Source organism: Oncorhynchus clarkii, chromosome 22 (assembly GCF_045791955.1).
Source record: "Oncorhynchus clarkii lewisi isolate Uvic-CL-2024 chromosome 22, UVic_Ocla_1.0, whole genome shotgun sequence".
Lineage (NCBI taxonomy): Eukaryota > Metazoa > Chordata > Actinopteri > Salmoniformes > Salmonidae > Oncorhynchus > Oncorhynchus clarkii.
This window is the reverse complement of record NC_092168.1, coordinates 46,226,426-46,249,158: the sequence shown is the minus strand read 5'-3', so window position 1 is coordinate 46,249,158 and position 22,733 is coordinate 46,226,426. Positions and strand designations below refer to the sequence as shown.

General features: G+C 43.6%; 2 long non-coding RNA genes across 2 annotated transcripts in view; one reads left to right on the top strand and one right to left on the bottom strand.

The window, feature by feature from the left end:
- Positions 1 to 99: 99 nt before the first annotated feature.
- LOC139380742 (uncharacterized) lies at positions 100 to 19,986 on the bottom strand. The gene is made up of 3 exons (XR_011628461.1): positions 19,718 to 19,986; positions 7,351 to 7,545; positions 100 to 335 (listed from the first exon to the last, which is right to left on the bottom strand). It is a non-coding gene; the product is annotated as an uncharacterized lncRNA (long non-coding RNA).
- Positions 19,987 to 20,109: 123 nt separating this feature from the next.
- The window catches only part of LOC139380817 (uncharacterized), a 4,818-nt gene continuing 2,194 nt past the window's right edge, over positions 20,110 to 22,733 (top strand). The window contains exons 1-2 of the long non-coding RNA XR_011628470.1: positions 20,110 to 20,129; positions 20,554 to 20,640. This is a non-coding gene — a long non-coding RNA (uncharacterized lncRNA). The remainder of the gene's footprint in view (positions 20,130 to 20,553; positions 20,641 to 22,733) is intronic.

Below are 22,733 nucleotides of genomic sequence, written 5' to 3'. Positions count from 1 at the left end.
AGAGGGTGGGGGGGTTCAGGAAAGGAGGAGGAGGGGGGGGGGGGGTTGGGAAAGGAGGAGGAGGAAGGAGGGGTCAGGAGAGGAGGAGGAAGGGGGGGTCAGGAAAGGAGAGTCCAGATAGAGGGGGATGAGGAAAAAGAGGAGGGGGGGATTCTGCTGTGGTTGCAGGGGTGAGGCTGTACTTCGGTGTCAGTGTCACCGTGGTAACAGGTCAGCGGTGGTCAGTTAGGGGGTTGGGTGTCTGTGCAGGGGGATGCGCGTCGGCTCTCCCTGAAGACCCTGTCATCCAGTCTGCAGCCAACACCACTCCATGCCTAGGCAGAGGACCCGCAGCACTGCAGGGACACAACAGAGGTTAGGGTTATTACAATACAGACAAAGAGACAGACAGAGATGTCCTGGGGCTGTGTTCACAAACACATATAGACCTCACAGAGCCCCAGGACAGCAACACAGTTAGACACAAACGTAAAAGAAAGCTATGACTATGTACTTGACCAGCACAAAAACATCCTTTGGCGTTCTGCATTAGCATCGAATAGCCCCCGTGATATGCAACTTTTCAGGGAAGTTAGGAACCAATATACACAGGCAGTTAGGAAAGCAAAGGCTAGCTTTTTCAAGCAGAAATCTGCATCCTGAAGCACAAACTCAAACATGTTCTGGGACATGGTAAAGTCCATGGAGAATAAGAGCACCTCCTCCCAGCTGCCCACTGCATTCAGGCTAGGAAACACTGCCACCACCGAGAAATCCACTATAATTGAGAATTTCAATAAGCATTTTTCTGCGGCTGGCCATGCTTTCCACCTGGCTACCCCTACCCCGATCAACAGCCCTCCACCCCCCACAGCAACTCGACCAAGCCCCCACCATTTCTGATGTTCTGAAAGAGCTGCAAAATCTGGACCTTTACAAATCAGCCGGAATAGACAATCTGGACCCTCTCTTTCTAAAATGATCTGCCGAAATAGTTGCAGCCCTTATTACTTGCCTGTTCAACCTCTCTTTCATATCGTCTGAGATTCCCAAAGATTGGAAAGCTGCCACGGTCATCCCCCTCTTCAAAGGGGGAGACACTCTAGACCCAAACTGCTACAGACCTATATCTATTCTACCCTGCCCTTTCTAAGGTCTTCGAAAGCCAATTTAACAAACAGATTTTCAACCATTTCGAATCCCACCGTACCTTCTCCGCTATGCAATCTGGTTTCAGAGCTGGTCATGGGTGCACCTCATGCTCAAGGTCCTAAACGATATCATAAAGAGACATTACTGTGCAGCCGTATTCATCGACCTGGCCAAGGCTTTCGACTCTGTCAATCACCACATTCTTATTGGCAGACTCAACAGCCTTGGTTTCTCAATTGATTGCCTCGTCTGGTTCACCAACTACTTCTCTGATAGAGTTCAGTGTGTCAAATCGGAGGACCTGTTGTCCGGACCTCTGGCAGTCTCTATGGGGGTGCCACAGGGTTAAATTCTCGGGCCGACTCTCTTCTCTGTATACATCAATGATGTCGCTCTTGCTGCTGGTGATTCTCTGATCCACCTCTACGCAGACGACACCATTCTGTATACCTCTGGCCCTTCATACCACTGGTCCTTCTTTGGACACTGTCTTAACTAACCTCCAGATGAGCTTCAATGCAATACAACTCTCCTTCCGTGGCCTCCAACTACTCTTAAATGCAAGTAAAACTAAATGCATGCTATGCTCTTCAACCGATCGCTGCCCGCACCTGCCCTCCCGTCCAGCATCACTACTCTGGACCGATCTGACATACAATATGTGGACAACTACAAATACCTAGTTGTATGGTTAGACTGTAAACTCTCCTTCCAGCATCTCCAATCCAAAATTAAATCTAAAATTGGCTTCCTATTTTGCAACAAAGCATCCTTCACTCATGCTGCCAAACATACCCTCATAAAACTGACCATCCTACCGATCCTCTACTTCGGCGATGTCATTTACAAAATAGCCTACAACACTCTACTCAACAAATTGGATGCAGTCTATCACAGTGCCATCCGTTTTGTCACCAAAGCCCCATATACTACCCACCACTGCAACTTGTACGCTCTCGGCTAGCCCTCGCTTCATACTCGTCGCCAAAGCCACTGGCTCCAGGTCATCTACAAGTCTCTGCTAGGTAAAGCCCCGCCTTGTCTCAGCTCACTGGTCACCATAGCAGCACCCACTCGTAGCACGCGCTCCAGCAGGTATATCTCACTGGTTACCCCCAAAGCCAATTCCTCATTTGGTCGCCTTTCCTTCCAGTTCTCTGCTGCCACTGACTGGAACAAACTACAAAAATCTCTTAAGATGGAGACTCATATCTCCCTCACAAGCTTTAAGCACCAGCTGTCAGAGCAGCTCACAGATCACTGCACCTGTACATAGCCCATCTGTAAACAGCCCATCTACCTACCTCATCCCCATACTGTTTTTATTTATTTATTCATCTTGCTCCTTTGCCCCCCTGTATCTCTACTTGCACATTCATCTTCTGCACATCTACCATTCCAGTGTTTAATTGCTATATTGTGATTACTACACCACCATGGCCTATTTATTGCCTTATCTCCCTCATTTGCACACACTGTATATAGACTTTCTACTGTATTATTGACTGTATATTTGTTTATTCCATGTGTAACTCTGTGTTGTTGTATGTGTCGAACTGCTTTGCTTTATCTGGCCAGGTCGCAGTTGCAAATGAGAACTCGTTCTCAACTAGCCTACCTGGTTAAATAAAGGTGAAATCAATTTTAAAAAGTAAAAATATACAGACTCAGTGAGCATAGCCTTGCTATAAGGCCACCGTAGACAGAGCTGTCTCTCAAGAGGAGACAGGCTATGTGCACACTGACCACAAAACGAGGTTGAAACTGAACTGCACTTCCTAACCTCCTGCCAAATGTATGACCATATTATAAACACAATATTGCCTTGCTTATGAAGAAATAACCTAAAAATCGGTTAAGTTTTTATTTTGTATATTTTTTTTATTTTACCCCTTCTCCTCAATTTTGATCTTATCTCATCGCTGGAAGGCAAAGGTCAAGTCATGCATCCTCCAAAACATGATCTGACAAACCGCGCTTCTTAACACCCGCCAATTTAACCCGGAAGCCAGCTGTAACCAATGTGTCAGAGGAAACACCGTTCAACTGACGACCAAGGTCAACATGCAGGCGCCCGGCCCGTATCGATGATGCCTGCCGTTTTACGGGCTCCTAACCAACTGTGCTATTTTGATAGTTTTTTCACATTGTTTATTTTAAACATAATGTTTCTGCTACCGTCTCTTATGACTGAAAAGAGCTTCTGGACATCAGAACAGCGATTACTCACCTCGAACTGGACGGAGGAGGGCGGGGTGCCTTGTAAGAACTTGCAGACCACCACTACACCCCATATTATTGGCCAACGTTCTATCATTGGAAAACCAACTGGACTATCTATGATTAAGACATTATGATTAAGACATTATAAACTGTAATATCTTATGTTTCACCGAGATGTGGCTGAACGAAGACACGGATAACATAGAGCTGGCTGGCTTCTCCGTGCAGCGACAGGACAGAGCAGCTATGTCTGGTAAGACGAAGGGCGCGCACGCGCGTGTGTGTGTGTGTGTGTGTGTGTGTGTGTCTATTTGTCAATAACTGCTGGTGCGCGATGTCTAATATTAAAAAGTCTCGAGGTAATGCTCGCCTGAGGTAGAATACCTCAGGATAAGCTGTAGACCACACTATCTACCAAGAGAGTTCTCATCTAAATTATTCGTAGCCGTCTATTTACCACCACAGACCAATGCTGGCACTAAGACCAGCACTCAACCAACTCTATAAGGCCATATGCAAACAAGAACATGCTCACCCAGAAGCGGTGCCCCTAGTGGCCGGGGACTTTAATGCAGGCAAACTTAAATACGTTTTACCTCATTTCTATCGGCATGTCACATGTGCAGCCAGAGAAAAATATATATTTTTTAAAATTAATTATAAAAATAATTAAAAACACTCTGGACCACCTACACGCCACACATAGAGATGCATACAAAGCTCTTACTCACCTGCCATTTGGTAAATCTGACCACAATTCTATCCTCCTGATTCCTGCTTACAAGCAAAAACTAAAGCAGGAACTTCCAGTGACTCTCTCAATACGGAAGTGGTCAGATGACGCGGATGATACGCTACAGGACTGTTTTGCTAGCACAGACTGCTACCATCTCAGTCACTGGCTTCATCAATAAGTGCATCGCTGACGTTGTCCCCACAGTGACCGTAGGTACATATCCCAACCAGAAGCCATGGATTTCAGGCAACATCCGCACCGAGCTAAAGGCTAGAGCTGCCGCTTTCAAGGAGCAGGACACTAATCCGGACGCTTATAAGAAATCCTGCCATAACCCCAGACAAACCATCAAACAGACAAAGAGTCAATACAGGACTAAGATTGAATCATACTACACCGGCTCTGATGCTCATCAGATGTGGCAGGGCTTGAAAACTATTACGAACTACAAAGGGAAACCCAGCCGCGAGGTGCCCAGTGGCTCAAGCCTACCAGACGAAATAAATGCCTTCTATGCTCGCTTTGAGGCAAGCAACACTGAAGCATGAATGAGAGCACCAGCTGTTCCGGACGACTGTCCGTAGCCGATGTGAGCAAGACCTTTAAAAACAGGTCAACATTCACAAAGCCACGGGGCCAGACAGGTTACCTGGACTTGTTCTCAAAGCATGCGAATCGTCACTGACATTTTCAACCTCTACCTGACCTAGTCTGTAATACCTACATGTTTCAAGCAGACCACCATAGTCCCTGTGCCCAGAGAAGTGATGGTAACCTGTCTAAATGATTACCACCCCGTAGCACTCACGTCGGTAGCCATGAAGTGCTTTGAAAAGCTGGTCATGACTCACATCAACACCGTCATCCCGGATACCCTAGACCCACTCCAATTCCCATACCACCCCAACAGATCAACAGATGATGCAAACCCACTCCACACTGCCCTTTCCCTTCTGGAAAAATCCATACATTAGGGCCAAAATACATTGATTTTGAATTGACTGATTTCCTTATATGAGCTGTAACTCTGTAAAATCATTGAAATTGTTGAAATTGTTGCATTTAGATATTTTGTGCAGTATAGATACACACACACACACATACACACCACACACCTCTTCCTCAAAGTGGTCCCCTGAACTCAAATTTGAGTTTACATCCTAAATTGACTGCCTTCAATTTGAATTGACCTCAAGCCCTCGCCACAGTGCTCCCCATGTCTCTAATGGGCTGTGTGAGGGAGGCTATAGGCCGTACATAGGGCTGAGGTGAGGTGAGCAGCCTATGCCCCTGCTGACCCCCATCCTAACCCAGAAGAGCAGCACGGGGCCCGAGCCCCCCATCCTAACCCATAAGAGCAGCACGGGGCCCCAGCCCCCCATCCTAACCCAGAAGAGCACGGGGCCCCAGCCCCCCCATCCTAACCCAGAAGAGCACAGGGCCCCAGCCCCCCATCCTAACCCAGAAGAGCACGGGGCCCCAGTCCCCCATCCTAACCCAGAAGAGCAGCACGGGGCCCCAGCCCCCCATCCTAACCCAGAAGAGCAGCACGGGGCCCCAGCCCCCCATCCTAACCCAGAAGAGCAGCACGGGGCCCCAGCCCCCCATCCTAACCCAGAAGAGCAGCACGGGGCCCCAGCCCCCCATCCTAACCCAGAAGAGCAGCACGGGGCCCCAGCCCCCCATCCTAACCCAGAAGAGCAGCACGGGGCCCCAGCCCCCCATCCTAACCCAGAAGAGCAGCACGGGGCCCCAGCCCCCCATCCTAACCCAGAAGAGCAGCACGGGGCCCCAGCCCCCCATCCTAACCCAGAAGAGCAGCACGGGGCCCCAGCCCCCCATCCTAACCCAGAAGAGCAGCACGGGGCCCCAGCCCCCCATCCTAACCCAGAAGAGCACGGGGCCCCAGCCCCCCATCCTAACCCAGAAGAGCACGGGGCCCCAGCCCCCCATCCTAACCCAGAAGAGCACAGGGCCCCAGCCCCCCATCCTAACCCAGAAGAGCAGCACGGGGCCCCAGCCCCCCATCCTAACCCAGAAGAGCAGCACGGGGCCCCAGCCCCCCATCCTAACCCAGAAGAGCAGCACGGGGCCCCAGCCCCCCATCCTAACCCAGAAGAGCAGCACGGGGCCCCAGCCCCCCATCCTAACCCAGAAGAGCAGCACGGGGCCCCAGCCCCCCATCCTAACCCAGAAGAGCAGCACGGGGCCCCAGCCCCCCATCCTAACCCAGAAGAGCAGCACGGGGCCCCAGCCCCCCATCCTAACCCAGAAGAGCAGCACGGGGCCCCAGCCCCCCATCCTAACCCAGAAGAGCAGCACGGGGCCCCAGCCCCCCATCCTAACCCAGAAGAGCACGGGGCCCCAGCCCCCCATCCTAACCCAGAAGAGCACGGGGCCCCAGCCCCCCATCCTAACCCAGAAGAGCACGGGGCCCCAGCCCCCCATCCTAACCCAGAAGAGCACAGGGCCCCAGCCCACACAGACAGAGGAAGTTCACCTAGTGTGGTTTGTGTAACGAGCAACGCTGATGTAGCCAAATGTCTCATCCAAGCGTTAGTTTCATCACCGTAGTTATAGGGAGCATAGAGCCATTTAGAGTCATATAGAGCTTAAAAAGGACAGTCAGTACTCTGTGTGGGGTTCCTAGTACTACTTACTGTTCTGCTGAAGTTATTGCTTATAGAATATAGGGATGAGAAAAATGTACAAGCCACACAGTCTCTCGGTTGATCTCTCACCCGTGACTGACGTTAAAAGTAGAGAGCCGGGATAAAGACAGAGTTAGAGAGGAATGTATTGCTCTGTGGCTGAGACGGGACAGACACATTTAACACAACTTTTTAAAAAAGGAACTGAGAGTGAACATATGAGTGATTCGTCTTTAATATCCGGGGTGGGTTACCACAGACAGCATAATCTCCATACCATTATTCCATCTCATCGATCTACATTCTTCACAGAAGCAGTTGGTGTCTTGAACATTCCCCCCCCTCCCACACACACACATTTCCACGTTCCAAATCACGACAAAACAACTGACTGCTATACTTGGCTCAGGACGAGAGAGAAAGAGAGCAAAGGCTGCTGGGAGATAAAGTAGGTTATCGTATCGCCTCAGAGAGTCACTATGATTCATAGAGGTTTGCTTACATCACTTGTACAGAGAGACAGAGAGAGACAGAGAGAGAGAGAGAGAGAGAGACAGAGAGAGAGAGAGAGAGAGAGAGACAGGTTCTACAAAAACAACACCATCTTACCTGAACACTTGCTCAGCGTCTGTCTGGGCTAAACCTCCATTTTGGCTCTGGTCCACAGAGGGAGGAGGAAGCCCTGGCTCATGGCCCTAGCTGGCTGCTCCAGTGCAGCTTTTCAAGAAAGTCACCAACCAGCAGCGATTGGCTTAGCCTTCCTTAGCCCCAATTGCTCTCCCAGGACTGAAAGTCAACCACCACCTAGACAGAGAGGAGAGGGTTTGGTTATAAGCTGGTAAGCCGGTGTATTGTATCACACAGGTCTAGTCTGACAGAGAGAAACGCAGACAGAGGTGACACAGAAGTGACACAGAAGGTGTTAAACTGGGTGTACGCTGCATGATTTAGCTGCCTCAGACTAGCTTGAGATCGGAGCCAAAATCCTCCATGTCTCAGAGCGCGTGGTCACAGACGCAATCGGGAGGGCTTACCGATCCCAGATGTCCTGATATTTCCTGAACATATTTTATTTTTATTTATTTTTTAAACTAGGAAAACAAAATACGCAAAGCTCTTGTAGTGTTGAGATGTGCAACATGTTTTGAGAACACTGATCAGCAATAGCCAATGAGAGGCTGCCAGAGAAGAAGCCAGTAAGAAGAGGATGTTATTTCACAACACCCAGAGTGACTCTCCAGCAGGAGACATGACTGCTAGTACGTGTTTCTACAGTCCGCTACAGACATAGGTGGTCCGTCCATAAGCTAAGCTTCAGCTAAAGATAATTGAATTGCCAAAAAATTTGAGCCTAATTTGCCTACTCCTGTCTACAAAAAAAAAAAAAAAAATCTTTCAAAATAGGCTACTACACCAGATCGCATGATTTGGCCACAGAGGATCATTAGATTCGTAAAATAAAATTGGGAATAAAAATTTAAAAAAGCATTCACCTACAGTCGGAAGGGCCTGCAATTTGGACAGCCAGTGCGGCAAACACCAGAGGATTGCTGAGTTGTGACTAAGTGACTAAGTGAAAAGTAGGAGCCCAGCCAAGACATAAAGCAATATTTAATCTTCATCTGGAAAGCACAACCATCTCTGCAGCACTCCATCAATCAGGCCTTTATGGTAGATTGGCCAGATGGTCTCTCCTCAGTAAAAGGCACATGACAGCCTGCTTGGAGTTTGCCAAAAGGACTCTCAGACCATGAGAAACATGATTCTCTGGTCTGATGAAACCAAGATTGAACTCTTCAGCCTAAATGCCAAGCATCACATCTGGGGGAAACCTGTCACCATCCTTATGCAGAAGAATGGTGGTGGTGGCAGCATCATCATGCTGTGGGGATGTGTCTCAGCAACAGGGACCGGGAGACTAGTCAGGATCGTGGGAAAGATGAACGGAGCAAAGTACAGAGAGTTCCTTGATGAAAAACTGCTCTAGAGCTCTCAGTGCCTCAGGGGAACACCTTCCAACAAGACAATAACTCTAAGTACACAGCCAAGACATTGCAGGAGTGGCTTCGGGATATGTCTCTGAAATGTGGCCCAGCCAGAGCCCGGACTTGAACCCGATCGAACATCTCTGGAGAGACCTGAAAATAGCTGTGCAGCGACAGAGCATGAGGGGATCTGCACAGAAGAATGGGAGAAACTCCCCAAATACAGGTGTGACAAGCATTTAGAATCATATGCATGACTCAAGGCTGTAATCACTGCCCAATGTGCTTTCTGCTTTGTCATTCTGTGTGTAGATTGATGAGGGGGGGAAAGCTATTTAATTCATTTTAGAATAAGGCTGTAACGAAACAAAATGTGGTAAAGTCAAGGGATCTAAATACTTTCCAAAGGCACTGTGTGTGTGTGTGTATTTATTTGCTAAAGCAAATAAGGTGTAACAAAGCCCACGTGGGCTGGGAATCCTGAAGATGACACTTTCATCAAATAAATAATGTACAACATGTTTTAAGGCTAGGGGAAGCTCAAAACATTGTATTTATTTCTGTAGACACAGGAGACGGCTAATTAGGCTATATCATTTCGATAATTTACTCAGGGAAAGCTTAGCTTCCCCCTAGCCTTACGGACCCAACGCCTATGAGCCTGTCAATTTACTACTGTCTCATAGTAGAAGCGTTGACCTACTTTTCTATTAGTCAGCTTGTCGACAAAGAAGTTGTGGGACTAAGGATCTCAAATCCCTACAACCAGTAAGCCTAGGCTACATAAAACAAAATAAACAAGGAGGTCAGAAATGTTGATTAAAAAAAAATACTAGTTTAACATTATTAGCGCAGCTACGTGTGAATGTTAGTTTGGATACCGGATAAAGACAGTTGGAAAACCAATAGAACATGAGAGCAATAAGGCTACTGGTTTCAATCGCAAGTCATATTTTTTATTTTTATTTATTCATTATTTTACCAGGTAAGTTGACTGAGAACACATTCTCATTTGCAGCAACAACCTGGGGGGTAGTTACAGGGGAGAGGAGGGGGATGAATGAGCAAATTGTAAACTGGGGATGATTAGGTGACCATGATGGTTTGAGGGCCAGATTGGGAATTTAGCCAGGACACTGGGGTTAACAACCCTACTCTTACGATAAGTGCCATGGGATCTTTAATGACCTCAGAGAGTCAGGACACCCATTTAACGTCCCACCCGAAAGACGGCACCCTACACAGGGCAGTGTCCCCAATCACTGCCCTGGGGCATTGGGATATTTTTTTAGACCAGAGGAAAGAGTGCCTCCTACTGGCCCTCCTACTGGCCCTCCGACACCACTTCCAGCAGCATCTGGTCTCCCATCCAGGGACTGACCAGGACCGACCCTACTAAGCTTCAGAAGCAAGCCAGCCATGGGATGCAGGGTGGTATGCTGCGGGCTAAAACATGCCTCCTACTATATATAGTAAAACATTCAGGTTTCAAACTATGAAGTAGCTATGCGTTTACAAAATGCATACTACCTCCGTTGCCTATGCATTTGAATGGCGAATCAATATTTGGAAGCGCGCATCAATTACCAGTTGAGAAATAAAAAAACAGTAGCTCTTTAAAATCAATTAAACCCCTCAAAAATAATGTAAGGCAGATATCACCAGCTAACTCAAACCCTGATACAGCTAAGCTGAAGGCTCAATATTTCAGACATAAAAACCATCAAGTGAACCTTTCGATCCCTGGCCTAACGTCGGTAAATAAGAGAATAAGAACTATATAAAACGGTTACAATCAAAAGGGGATTTCATTTTTCAGGTTACATTCCTCAGTGGCGTAAAATGTTGGTAAGTTCAAAGTTCAGCAGCTCAGATTCCAATGCTAGTAACAATGAGATGGCAAATAAAATGTATCCCAGTAGGACAGAGGTCATCAGTAAGACAGAGGTCATCAGTAAGACAGAGGTCATCAATAAGACAGAGGTCATCAATAAGACAGAGGCCATCACTAAGACAGAGGCCATCACTAAGACAGAGGCCATCACTAAGACAGAGGTCATCACTAAGACAGAGGACATCAATAAGTGAACAGAACTAAACCTTTCTGTTCACACTGACCGACAGAGCAGAAGTGAGAAATGTTATAGCCTGCCTGAGCACAGTGAGGCTTCTTGGCAGCGGCTGACCCTCAAACCTAGGAGCAGTTTAGGTGAAACATGTTCAACAGCAGCTGACCCTCAAACCTAGGAGCAGTTTAGGTGAAACATGTTCAGCAGCAGCTGACCCTCAAACCTAGGAGCAGTTTAGGTGAAACATGTTCAACAGCAGCTGACCCTCAAACCTAGGAGCAGTTTAGGTGAAACATGTTCAACAGCAGCTGACCCTCAAACCTAGGAGCAGTTTAGGTGAAACATGTTCAACAGCAGCTGACCCTCAAACCTAGGAGCAGTTTAGGTGAAACATGTTCAGCAGCAGCTGACCCTCAAACCTAGGAGCAGTTTAGGTGAAACATGTTCAACAGCAGCTGACCCTCAAACCTAGGAGCAGTTTAGGTGAAACATGTTCAGCAGCAGCTGACCCTCAAACCTAGGAGCAGTTTAGGTGAAACATGTTCAACAGCAGCTGACCCTCAAACCTAGGAGCAGTTTAGGTGAAACATGTTCAGCAGCAGCTGACTCTGTTACAGTCCGAATTTAAAAATGGTTTGAATTGAGATGTGTCACAGGCCTACACACACATTCTCCCAAGTCAAAGTGGAATTGTGTTTTCCATTATGTTTCTGTTTAACAAATGCTGAAATGTCTTGAGTCAATAAGATCTCAACCACTTTATGTCAAGCCTAAATACGTTCAGGAGTAAACATGTGCTTTAACTAGTCACATAATAAGTTGCATGGACTCACTCTGTGTGCAATAATAGTGTTTAACATGGTTTTTGAATGACTACCTTCTCTCTGTGCCCCACACATACAATTATCTGTAAGGTCGCTCAGTCGAGCAGTGAATTTTCAACACAGATTCAACCACAAAGACCAGGGAGGTTGTCCAAAGCCTCACAAAGAAGGGCACCTATTAGTAGAAGAGTAAAAAAAATTAAGAAGCAGACATTGAATAGCCCTTTGAATAGCCCTCTCCATATTTACAACACATTACTGAGTATCGCTCTCCATATTTACAACACATTACTGAGTATCGCTCTCCATATTTACAACACATTACTGAGTACAACTCTCCATATTTACAACACATTACTGAGTATCACTCTCCATATTTACAACACATTACTGAGTATCACTCTCCATATTTACAATACAACACATTACTGAGTACCACTCTCCATATTTACAACACATTACTGAGTATCACTCTCCATATTTACAACACATTACTGAGTACAACTCTCCATATTTACAACACATTACTGAGTACAACTCTCCATATTTACAACACGTTACTGAGTACAACTCTCCATATTTACAACACATTACTGAGTATCGCTCTCCATATTTACAACACATTACTGAGTATCGCTCTCCATATTTACAACACATTACTGAGTATCGCTCTCCATATTTACAACACATTACTGAGTACCACTCTCCATATTTACAACACATTACTGAGTATCACTCTCCATATTTACAACACATTACTGAGTACAACTCTCCATATTTACAACACATTACTGAGTACAACTCTCCATATTTACAACACATTACTGAGTACAACTCTCCATATTTACAACACATTACTGAGTACAACTCTCCATATTTACAACACATTACTGAGTATCACTCTCCATATTTACAACACATTACTGAGTACAACTCTCCATATTTACAACACATTACTGAGTATCGCTCTCCATATTTACAACACATTACTGAGTATCGCTCTCCATATTTACAACACATTACTGAGTATCGCTCTCCATATTTACAACACATTACTGAGTATCGCTATCCATATTTACAACACATTACTGAGTATCACTCTCCATATTTACAACACATTACTGAGTACCACTCTCCATATTTACAACACATTACTGAGTATCACTCTCCATATTTACAACACATTACTGAGTACAACTCTCCATATTTACAACACATTACTGAGTATCGCTCTCCATATTTACAACACATTACTGAGTACAACTCTCCATATTTACAACACATTACTGAGTACAACTCTCCATATTTACAACACATTACTGAGTACAACTCTCCATATTTACAACACATTACTGAGTATCACTCTCCATATTTACAACACATTACTGAGTACAACTCTCCATATTTACAACACATTACTGAGTATCGCTCTCCATATTTACAACACATTACTGAGTATCGCTCTCCATATTTACAACACATTACTGAGTATCGCTCTCCATATTTACAACACATTACTGAGTACCACTCTCCATATTTACAACACATTACTGAGTACCACTCTCCATATTTACAACACATTACTGAGTACCACTCTCCATATTTACAACACATTACTGAGTATCGCTCTCCATATTTACAACACATTACTGAGTACCACTCTCCATATTTACAACACATTACTGAGTATCACTCTCCATATTTACAACACATTACTGAGTACAACTCTCCATATTTACAACACATTACTGAGTATCACTCTCCATATTTACAACACATTACTGAGTACAACTCTCCATATTTACAACAAATTACTGAGTATCACTCTCCATATTTACAACACATTACTGAGTACAACTCTCCATATTTACAACACATTACTGAGTATCACTCTCCATATTTACAACACATTACTGAGTATCGCTCTCCATATTTACAACACATTACTGAGTATCGCTCTCCATATTTACAACACATTACTGAGTATCGCTCTCCATATTTACAACACATTACTGAGTACAACTCTCCATATTTACAACACATTACTGAGTACAACTCTCCATATTTACAACACATTACTGAGTATCACTCTCCATATTTACAACACATTACTGAGTACAACTCTCCATATTTACAACACATTACTGAGTATCGCTCTCCATATTTACAACACATTACTGAGTATCGCTCTCCATATTTACAACACATTACTGAGTACCACTCTCCATATTTACAACACATTACTGAGTATCACTCTCCATATTTACAACACATTACTGAGTACCACTCTCCATATTTACAACACATTACTGAGTATCACTCTCCATATTTACAACACATTACTGAGTATCGCTCTCCATATTTACAACACATTACTGAGTATCACTCTCCATATTTACAACACATTACTGAGTATCGCTCTCCATATTTACAACACATTACTGAGTATCGCTCTCCATATTTACAACACATTACTGAGTACAACTCTCCATATTTACAACACATTACTGAGTATCGCTCTCCATATTTACAACACATTACTGAGTACAACTCTCCATATTTACAACACATTACTGAGTACAACTCTCCATATTTACAACACATTACTGAGTATCGCACTCCATATTTACAACACATTACTGAGTACCACTCTCCACATTTACAACACATTACTGAGTATCACTCTCCATATTTACAACACATTACTGAGTACCACTCTCCATATTTACAACACATTACTGAGTATCACTCTCCATATTTACAACACATTACTGAGTACCACTCTCCATATTTACAACACATTACTGAGTATCACTCTCCATATTTACAACACATTACTGAGTACAACTCTCCATATTTACAACACATTACTGAGTATCACTCTCCATATTTACAACACATTACTGAGTATCGCTCTCCATATTTACAACACATTACTGAGTATCACTCTCCATATTTACAACACATTACTGAGTACCACTCTCCATATTTACAACACATTACTGAGTACCACTCTCCATATTTACAACACATTACTGAGTATCACTCTCCATATTTACAACACATTACTGAGTACCACTCTCCATATTTACAACACATTACTGAGTATCGCTCTCCATATTTACAACACATTACTGAGTATCGCTCTCCATATTTACAGCACATTACTGAGTATCGCTCTCCATATTTACAACACATTACAGAGTATCGCTCTCCATATTTACAACACATTAGAGAGTATCGCTCTCCATATTTACAACACATTACTGAGTATCGCTATCCATATTTACAACACATTACTGAGTATCGCTCTCCATATTTACAACACATTACTGAGTATCGCTCTCCATATTTACAACACATTACTGAGTATCGCTCTCCATATTTACAACACATTACTGAGTATCGCTCTCCATATTGACAACACATTACTGAGTATCGCTCTCCATATTTACAACACATTACTGAGTATCGCTCTCCATATTTACAACACATTACTGAGTATCGCTCTCCATATTTACAACACATTACAGAGTATCGCTCTCCATATTTACAACACATTACTGAGTATCGCTCTCCATATTTACAACACATTACTGAGTATCGCTCTCCATATTTACAACACATTACAGAGTATCGCTCTCCATATTGACAACACATTACTGAGTATCGCTCTCCATATTTACAACACATTACTGAGTATCGCTCTCCATATTTACAACACATTACAGAGTATCGCTCTCCATATTTACAACACATTACTGAGTATCGCTCTCCATATTTACAACACATTACTGAGTATCGCTCTCCATATTTACAACACATTAGAGAGTATCACTCTCCATATTGACAAACCGAGTGGTGGCTGCATCATGTTATGGACACCGGGCGTGCCGATCTCGTCGTAATCGTATCCGTTTTATCAAACCTGATACTGGTAATTGGATTTACTGGTGATGGGAAAACTCAGAAGTGTGCTTTTAAATGCCGGTAAAGCCTCAACCCCGGAGTGAGCATTATTGTACCATTACTTAGGCTGCATCTCAGAGCACATCATTCATTGTGTTCATTCACTCAGACACATTGTTAAAATGAACCCTGAGAGATGAAAATGCACATGATTACTTTACTTAGTCTTATTCAATTATCAACGGAATAGACAAATACATAAGGCCCCTTGCATGGCTGGCTACTACTGTCTGCGTGTATTCCAGACACAGATTTAGAAGCTAGGCTAATTTTCCTGCTCCATATTGTTTCACTTTGCTCCTCTCCAAAGCTTTTCTCTGCCGACACCATAATGATCTGTCGCTCAGTAAACATGACTGGGCAAGAAAAAAAATTATAATAGCAAAGCTCAAGACAGACGTCAGTGGAGTAATTATACGGACAGACAAAGTAGGCCTACTGAACAACGCCAATTAGTCTAAAACAACCATATGACCTCAGCCGACAGGAAATGACTAGTTTGAACAACAATGACTAGCTACAGATTCATGCACTATGTTTGAAGAAGAGGAAACGTATGCCCTGATACGAATGACTGAGTGTGCTGAAACAGAGCAGTGCACGTGTCTGGGGAAATGAGAGCGGCTAGTTCTAATCCAATCGTTAGCCCCTAATGAGTAGGGGGCAAATGCAATACAACACATTAATGAGTACCACTCTCCATAGTGGTGGCTGCATCATGTTATGGGTATGATTGTCGTCATAAGGACTGGGGAGTTTTTCAGGATAAAAAAAAAAACCTAGATTGGAACAAACCACAGGTAAAATCCGAGAGGAAAAACCGGGTCAGTCTGCTTTCCACCAGACACCGGTCAGGATGCTCTCAAATGGTGCAACTGTAGAACATTGAGGATCTGGGGGACCCATGCCAAATCTTTTCAGGTTATTGTCCTGGCAGTGTCCGACCTTCACCCTATAGGCTGTCTCATCATTGTCGGGGATCAGGCCTACCACCTTTGTGTCGTCAGCAAACTTAATGATGGTGTTGGAGTCATGCTTGGCCACACAGTAGTGGGTGAACAGGGAATACAGGAGGGGACTGACCACGCACCCCTGAGGGGCCCCCGTGTTGAAGATTGCCTAGCGCCTACGTGTTGTTGCCTATCCTTACCACCGGGGGCAGCCCGTCAGGAAGACCAGGATCCAGTTGCAGAGGGAGGTGTTCAGTCCCAGAATCCATAGCTTAGTGATGAGCTCTGTGGTCACTATGGTGTGGAAACGTTGAGTCAATGAACAGCATTCTCGTATACAGTTGAAGTCAGAAGTTTACATAAACTAGTTTTAATGACTCCAGCCTAAATGTTTCAAACACTCCACAAATTTCTTGTTAACAAACTATAGTTTTGGCAAGTCGGTTAGGACATCTACTTTTTGCATGACACAAGTAATTTTTCCAACAATTGTTTCCTGACAGATTATTTTCACTATCACAATTCCGGTGGGTCAGTTTACATATACTATGTTGACTGTGCCTTTAAACAGCTTGGAAAATTCCAGAAAATTATGTCATGGCTTTAGAAGCTTCTGATAGGCTAATTGAGTCAATTAGAGGTGTACCTGTGGATGTATTTCAAGGCCTGTTAACAAGACATTTGTGGAGTGATTGAAAAACGAGTTTTAATGGACTCCAAATGAAGTGTACGTAAACTTCCGACTTCAACTGTACACGCTCTAAGTGATTGATAGTTGGTATTCAGCAGTCATAAAAGTATGCCTTATTTACCTTTGAAGAACTACTAAATAGTAATTTTGTCAGAAAGCATAGGCAGCAGCTCTATAGAGATGATATGACTTGGAAATAAATAATAAAGTAAAATAAAATTTAATAAACAAAACTGAAATATTTTATCAAAGTAAAGTGAATAAAATAGTTGATAAGTGATGAGCAGTTACTACCATCATTGGACGTATTGTTTTATCCTTTGTTGTTACAGTATTCAACCCACACAATGCCAAGTGATTTAAAAAAATAATAATCTAAACCTTGATTATTTATTTAAATAACTGACACGAAGCTAAACAGGATAATTTAAAAAAAGCGCACATCACTACTGAAAAAGGTACGTTTGAGCGCCTATCCCTCACCAATGGCCAGATAGAGGACAGAGGATTCTGTAGAGGACAGAATGTAGAGGACAGAACGTAGAGTACAGAACGTAGAGGACAGAACGTAAAGGACAGAACGTAGAGGATATAACGTAGAGGATATAACGCAGAGGACAGAACGCAGAGGACAGAACGCAGAGGACAGAACGCAGAGGACAGAACGCAGAGGACAGAACGCAGAGGACAGAACGCAGAGGACAGAACGCAGAGGACAGAACGCAGAGGACAGAACGCAGAGGACAGAACGTAGAGGACAGAACGTAGAGGACAGAACGTAGAGGACAGAACGCAGAGGACAGAACGCAGAGGACAGAACGTAGAGGACAGAACGCAGAGGACAGAACGCAGAGGACAGAACGCAGAGGACAGAACGCAGAGGACAGAACGCAGAGGACAGAACGCAGAGGTAGGGAAAATATTTTTCCAAGAGAAGCTAACTGACCACAGTCATGTTTACTGAACATTGTATCTGCGTCTGAAATGGAACCCTAAATTGAACTACTTTTGAACGGGGCCCACAAGATTCTGGTCAAAAGCTGTGCACATCGTGTAAGGAAAAGGTCTCCCTCTCTCTCCCTCGCCGCTGGCCTGGCCACGGGACATGTGCCCGCATGATACATTATGGAGTGGCAAGCATGTCAAGTCCATCTCAAAAACCTCCTGACCTGGAAAGCTCAGCCATGTTTCAAATGTTCTCAAGACCAACATGACATCGCTGAGGAATTACAGTCAGAGCCAGATCCTGTAGCAAATCTAGTAAACTTGCTAGTGACTTCAGTGAATGTTTAACACATTTCTAGAGGCAAATGTGTTAAATTATAACTGTGACATAATTAACTTGGAGCTCTATGTAAATCTATTTCTGGAAACTGATGTAAGTCTGTGTAAGGTTATCGCTACTGCGCACACCTTCCATTATTTTCCATAGAGCTTATACCTCCTTAATTGTTTTAATTGAACCTTTATTTAACTAGGCGAGTCCCTTAAGAACAAATTCTTATTTTCAATGACAGCCTACCGGGGAACAGTGCCTTGTTCAGGGGCAGAACAACAGAGCTCGGGGATTCGATCTAACAACCTTTTGGTTACTGGCACAACGCTCTAACCACAAGCCGTGGATGGTCCGAGACCATATCAGACAGTATACCACGGGCATGACAAAAAAAGTGATTTGTTATTGTTCTAATGACATTGGTAACCAGTTTATAATATCAATAAGGCACCTGGTATATGACCAATATACCACGGCTAAGGGCTGTATCCAGGCACTCAGTGTTGTATCGTGATTAAGAATAGCCCTTAGCCATGTTAAATAGGTCATATACCACACACCCATGTGCCTTAATGCTTAATTATTCCTTACGTAAAGACAGGACACTCCATTTAGTATGATGTTACTTTTTTGGGTATGGCATGTATTATTTTGTTTATATCCATCATCCATTTCATATGATATGTTACGAATTACAATGTGTATGATGTTTTGCAAACTGTACAAAAGGTTACATATTTTAAAATTGGTGACTTAAGTCAACAAAAAAAATCTGTGTCTTATGTAACCTTATCCAAACATAACATAAAACTAATTTCATCCTCTCAGATGTAAAAATGTACTACGTTACGTCTAGTCTATGAGATCAGGTTGAATTATAACCAAATAGCATTCATTGTTGAATAACGTTTAGTCGTTTATAATTTATGACTATTCAACAAAAAAAGATAGCTAGTTTCAGCTAGTTTTTTTAAAACAACGCCTAAACGTTCATATAAAAACAGTTGATGAGCATAACATATCACGTAGCAACTGTCAGCCAGCTAAATGCTGCTGTGTGTCAGATATTATAGATAACTAGTTAAATATAGAGATGTCTCCCTCCTACTTTCAGACTTAGCTGAATGCTAAATAGCTACATAACGTTAGCAAGTAAAAAAATAAAAAAGGCAAATTATGAAACATATTTCAGTTGAACAGGCAGATACTCACGCAGTGATTTCCACGAAACAACTTAGCTTGCTAGTTAGCCAAAATGCTAACGGTGGCTATACGGGCAATTCCACTGTCAGTCAATCAGGGTGTACCCTGTAAAAATGGAGCCAACATTACAAAAACAAAACAACAAAACTACATACGAACGCAAACAAGATCGCCTAAAAAAATGTTTTAAAAAAATGTATCCTTTTGTCGCACAGATTACTCCTTTTTAGACAACAACAAAGCATTTTCTGATTTCACAATCGTTCTCTCTTTTTTTTCCGTTGCCATCTTCCTCTGTCACAGACACACACCCACACGCAAGGGACGCTGTGACGTTTTCACAAACCGCTATCCCGGATTCGCCGCCACATCCCGGTACTCTTTTCTCCGCCGCCCTTGAAAGAGAACGTCCTATGTGAAAGTCAGTCGTGCACTTTTTTTTTTTACCTGTCGTGTGTGTGTGTGTGTGTGTGTGTGTGTGTGTGGAACAAAATACATTTCCTAACGCATAATAGTCATGTTGGAGCTGCATAGATCCATATAAATGTGTCAGATTGTGTGGGTGAGTGAGGGTTATACAGAGGAGGATTGTAGAATATACTTTAACGACCCTGGGTTTATAAACGCGGATATCGACTTTACCGCTGGAGCTTGCATTTACGGCACAGTCGATAGCCCTCTAGACTTCGGGACCTGCTCCCTGCCGTTTCATTACAATATTATAATATAGCTCAATTAACAAAACCATTGGCTACAACTTTATTGGTTTGATTGGTTTATAGTTTAGGCCCCATCAAATGAACTAAGATATCAATGCAGTCATAATTGTTTGGTATTTGCTGCAGGATAGCACTAGTTGGTCCCTGGAGACTGCTGTCTGGTTGGAGAGTCACCTGCTCCCCTCCATGGAGACAGACCAGCATGATCAACAGGTGTGTTTTAAAATGTTTACCTTTATTTAACCAGGTAGGCTAGTTGAGAACAAGTTCTCATTTGCAACTGCGACCTGGCCAAGATAAAGCAAAGCAGTTCGACACATACAACAACACAGAGTTACACAGGGAATAAACAAATATACAGTCAAACAGTAGACATATACAGTAGAACAAGTCTATATACAGTGCGTGCAAATGAGTTAAGATAAGGGAGGTAAAGCAATAATTAGGCCAGGGTGGCAAAATAATTACAATATAGCAATTGAACACTGGAATGGTAGATGTGCAGAGTATCTATGTATGTATGTACAGTGGGGCAAAAAAGTATTTAGTCAGCCACCAATTGTGAAAGTTCTCCCACTTAAAAAGATGAGAGAGGCCTGTCATTTTCATCATAGGTACACTTCAACTATGACAGACAAAATGAGATTTTTTTTCCCAGAAAATAACATTGTAGGATTTGTAATTAATTTATTTGCAAATTATGGTGGAACATAAGTATTTGGTCAATAACAAAAGTTTATCTCAATACTTTGTTATATACCCTTTGTTGGCAATGACAGACGTCAAACGTTTTCTGTAAGTCTTCACAAGATTTTCACACACTGTTGCTGGTATTTTGGCCCATTCCTCCATGCAGATCTCCTCTAGAGCAGTGATGTTTTGGGGCTGTTGCTGGGCAACACAGACTTTCATCTCCCTCCAAAGACTTTCTATGATGTTGAGATCTGGGGACTGGCTAGGCCACTCCAGGACCTTGAAATGCTTCTTACGAAGCCACTCCTTCGTTGCCCGGGCGGTGTGTTTGGGATCATTGTCATGCTGAAAGACCCAGCCACGTTTCATCTTCAATGCCCTTGCTGATGGAAGGAGGTTTTCACTCAAATTCTCACAATACATGGCCCCATTCATTCTTTCCTTTACAGTCGTCCTAGTCCCTTTGCAGAAAAACAGCCCCAAAGCATGATGTTTCCACCCCCATGCTTCACAGTAGGTATGGTGTTCTTTGGGTGCAACTCAGCATTCTTTGTCCTCCAAACACGACGAGTTGAGTTTTTACCAAAAAGTTATATTTTGGTTTCATCTGACCATATGACATTCTCCCAATCTTCTTCTGGATCATCGAAATGCTCTTTAGCAAACTTCAGACGGGCCTGGACATGTACTGGCTTAAGCAGGGGGACATGTCTGGCACTGCAGGATTTGAGTCCCTGGCGGCATATGTGTCTGATGGTAGGCTTTGTTACTTTGGTCCCAGCTCTCTGCAGGTCATTCACTAGGTCCCCCCCGTGTGGTTCTGGGATTTTTGCTCACCGTTCTTGTGATCATTTTGACCCCACGGGGTGAGATCTTGCGTGGAGCCCCAGATCGAGGGAGATTATCAGTGGTCTTGTATGTCTTCCATTTCCTAATAATTGCTCCCACAGTTGATTTCTTCAAACCAAGCTGCTTACCTATTGCAGATTCAGTCTTCCCAGCCTGGTGCAGGTCTACAATTTTGTTTCTGGTGTCCTTTGACAGCTCTTTGGTCTTGGCCATAGTGGAGTTTGGAGTGTGACTGTTTGAGGTTGTGGACAGGTGTCTTTTATACTGATAACAACTTCAAACAGGTGCCATTAATACAGGTAACGAGTGGAGGACAGAGGAGCCTCTTAAAGAAGAAGATACAGGTCTGTGAGAGCCAGAAATCTTGCTTGTTTGTAGGTGACCAAATACTTATTTTCCACCATAATTTGCAAATAAATTAATAAAAAATCCTACAATGTGATTTTCTGGATTTTTTCCCCCTCATTTTGCCTGTCATAGTTGAAGTGTACTTATGATGAAAATTACAGGCCTCTCTCATATTTTTAAGTGGGAGAACTTGCACAATTGGTGGCTGACTAAATACTTTTTTGCCCCACTGTATGTATGTATGTATGTATGTTGTTGGAGGCTATTTTGTAAATGACATCGCCAAAGTCGAGGATTGATAGGATGGTCAGTTTTACGAGGAAATGTTTGGCAGCATGAGTGATGGATGCTTTGTTGCAAAATAGGAAGCCGATTCTAGATTTCATTTTGGATTGGAGATGTTTAATGTGAGTCTG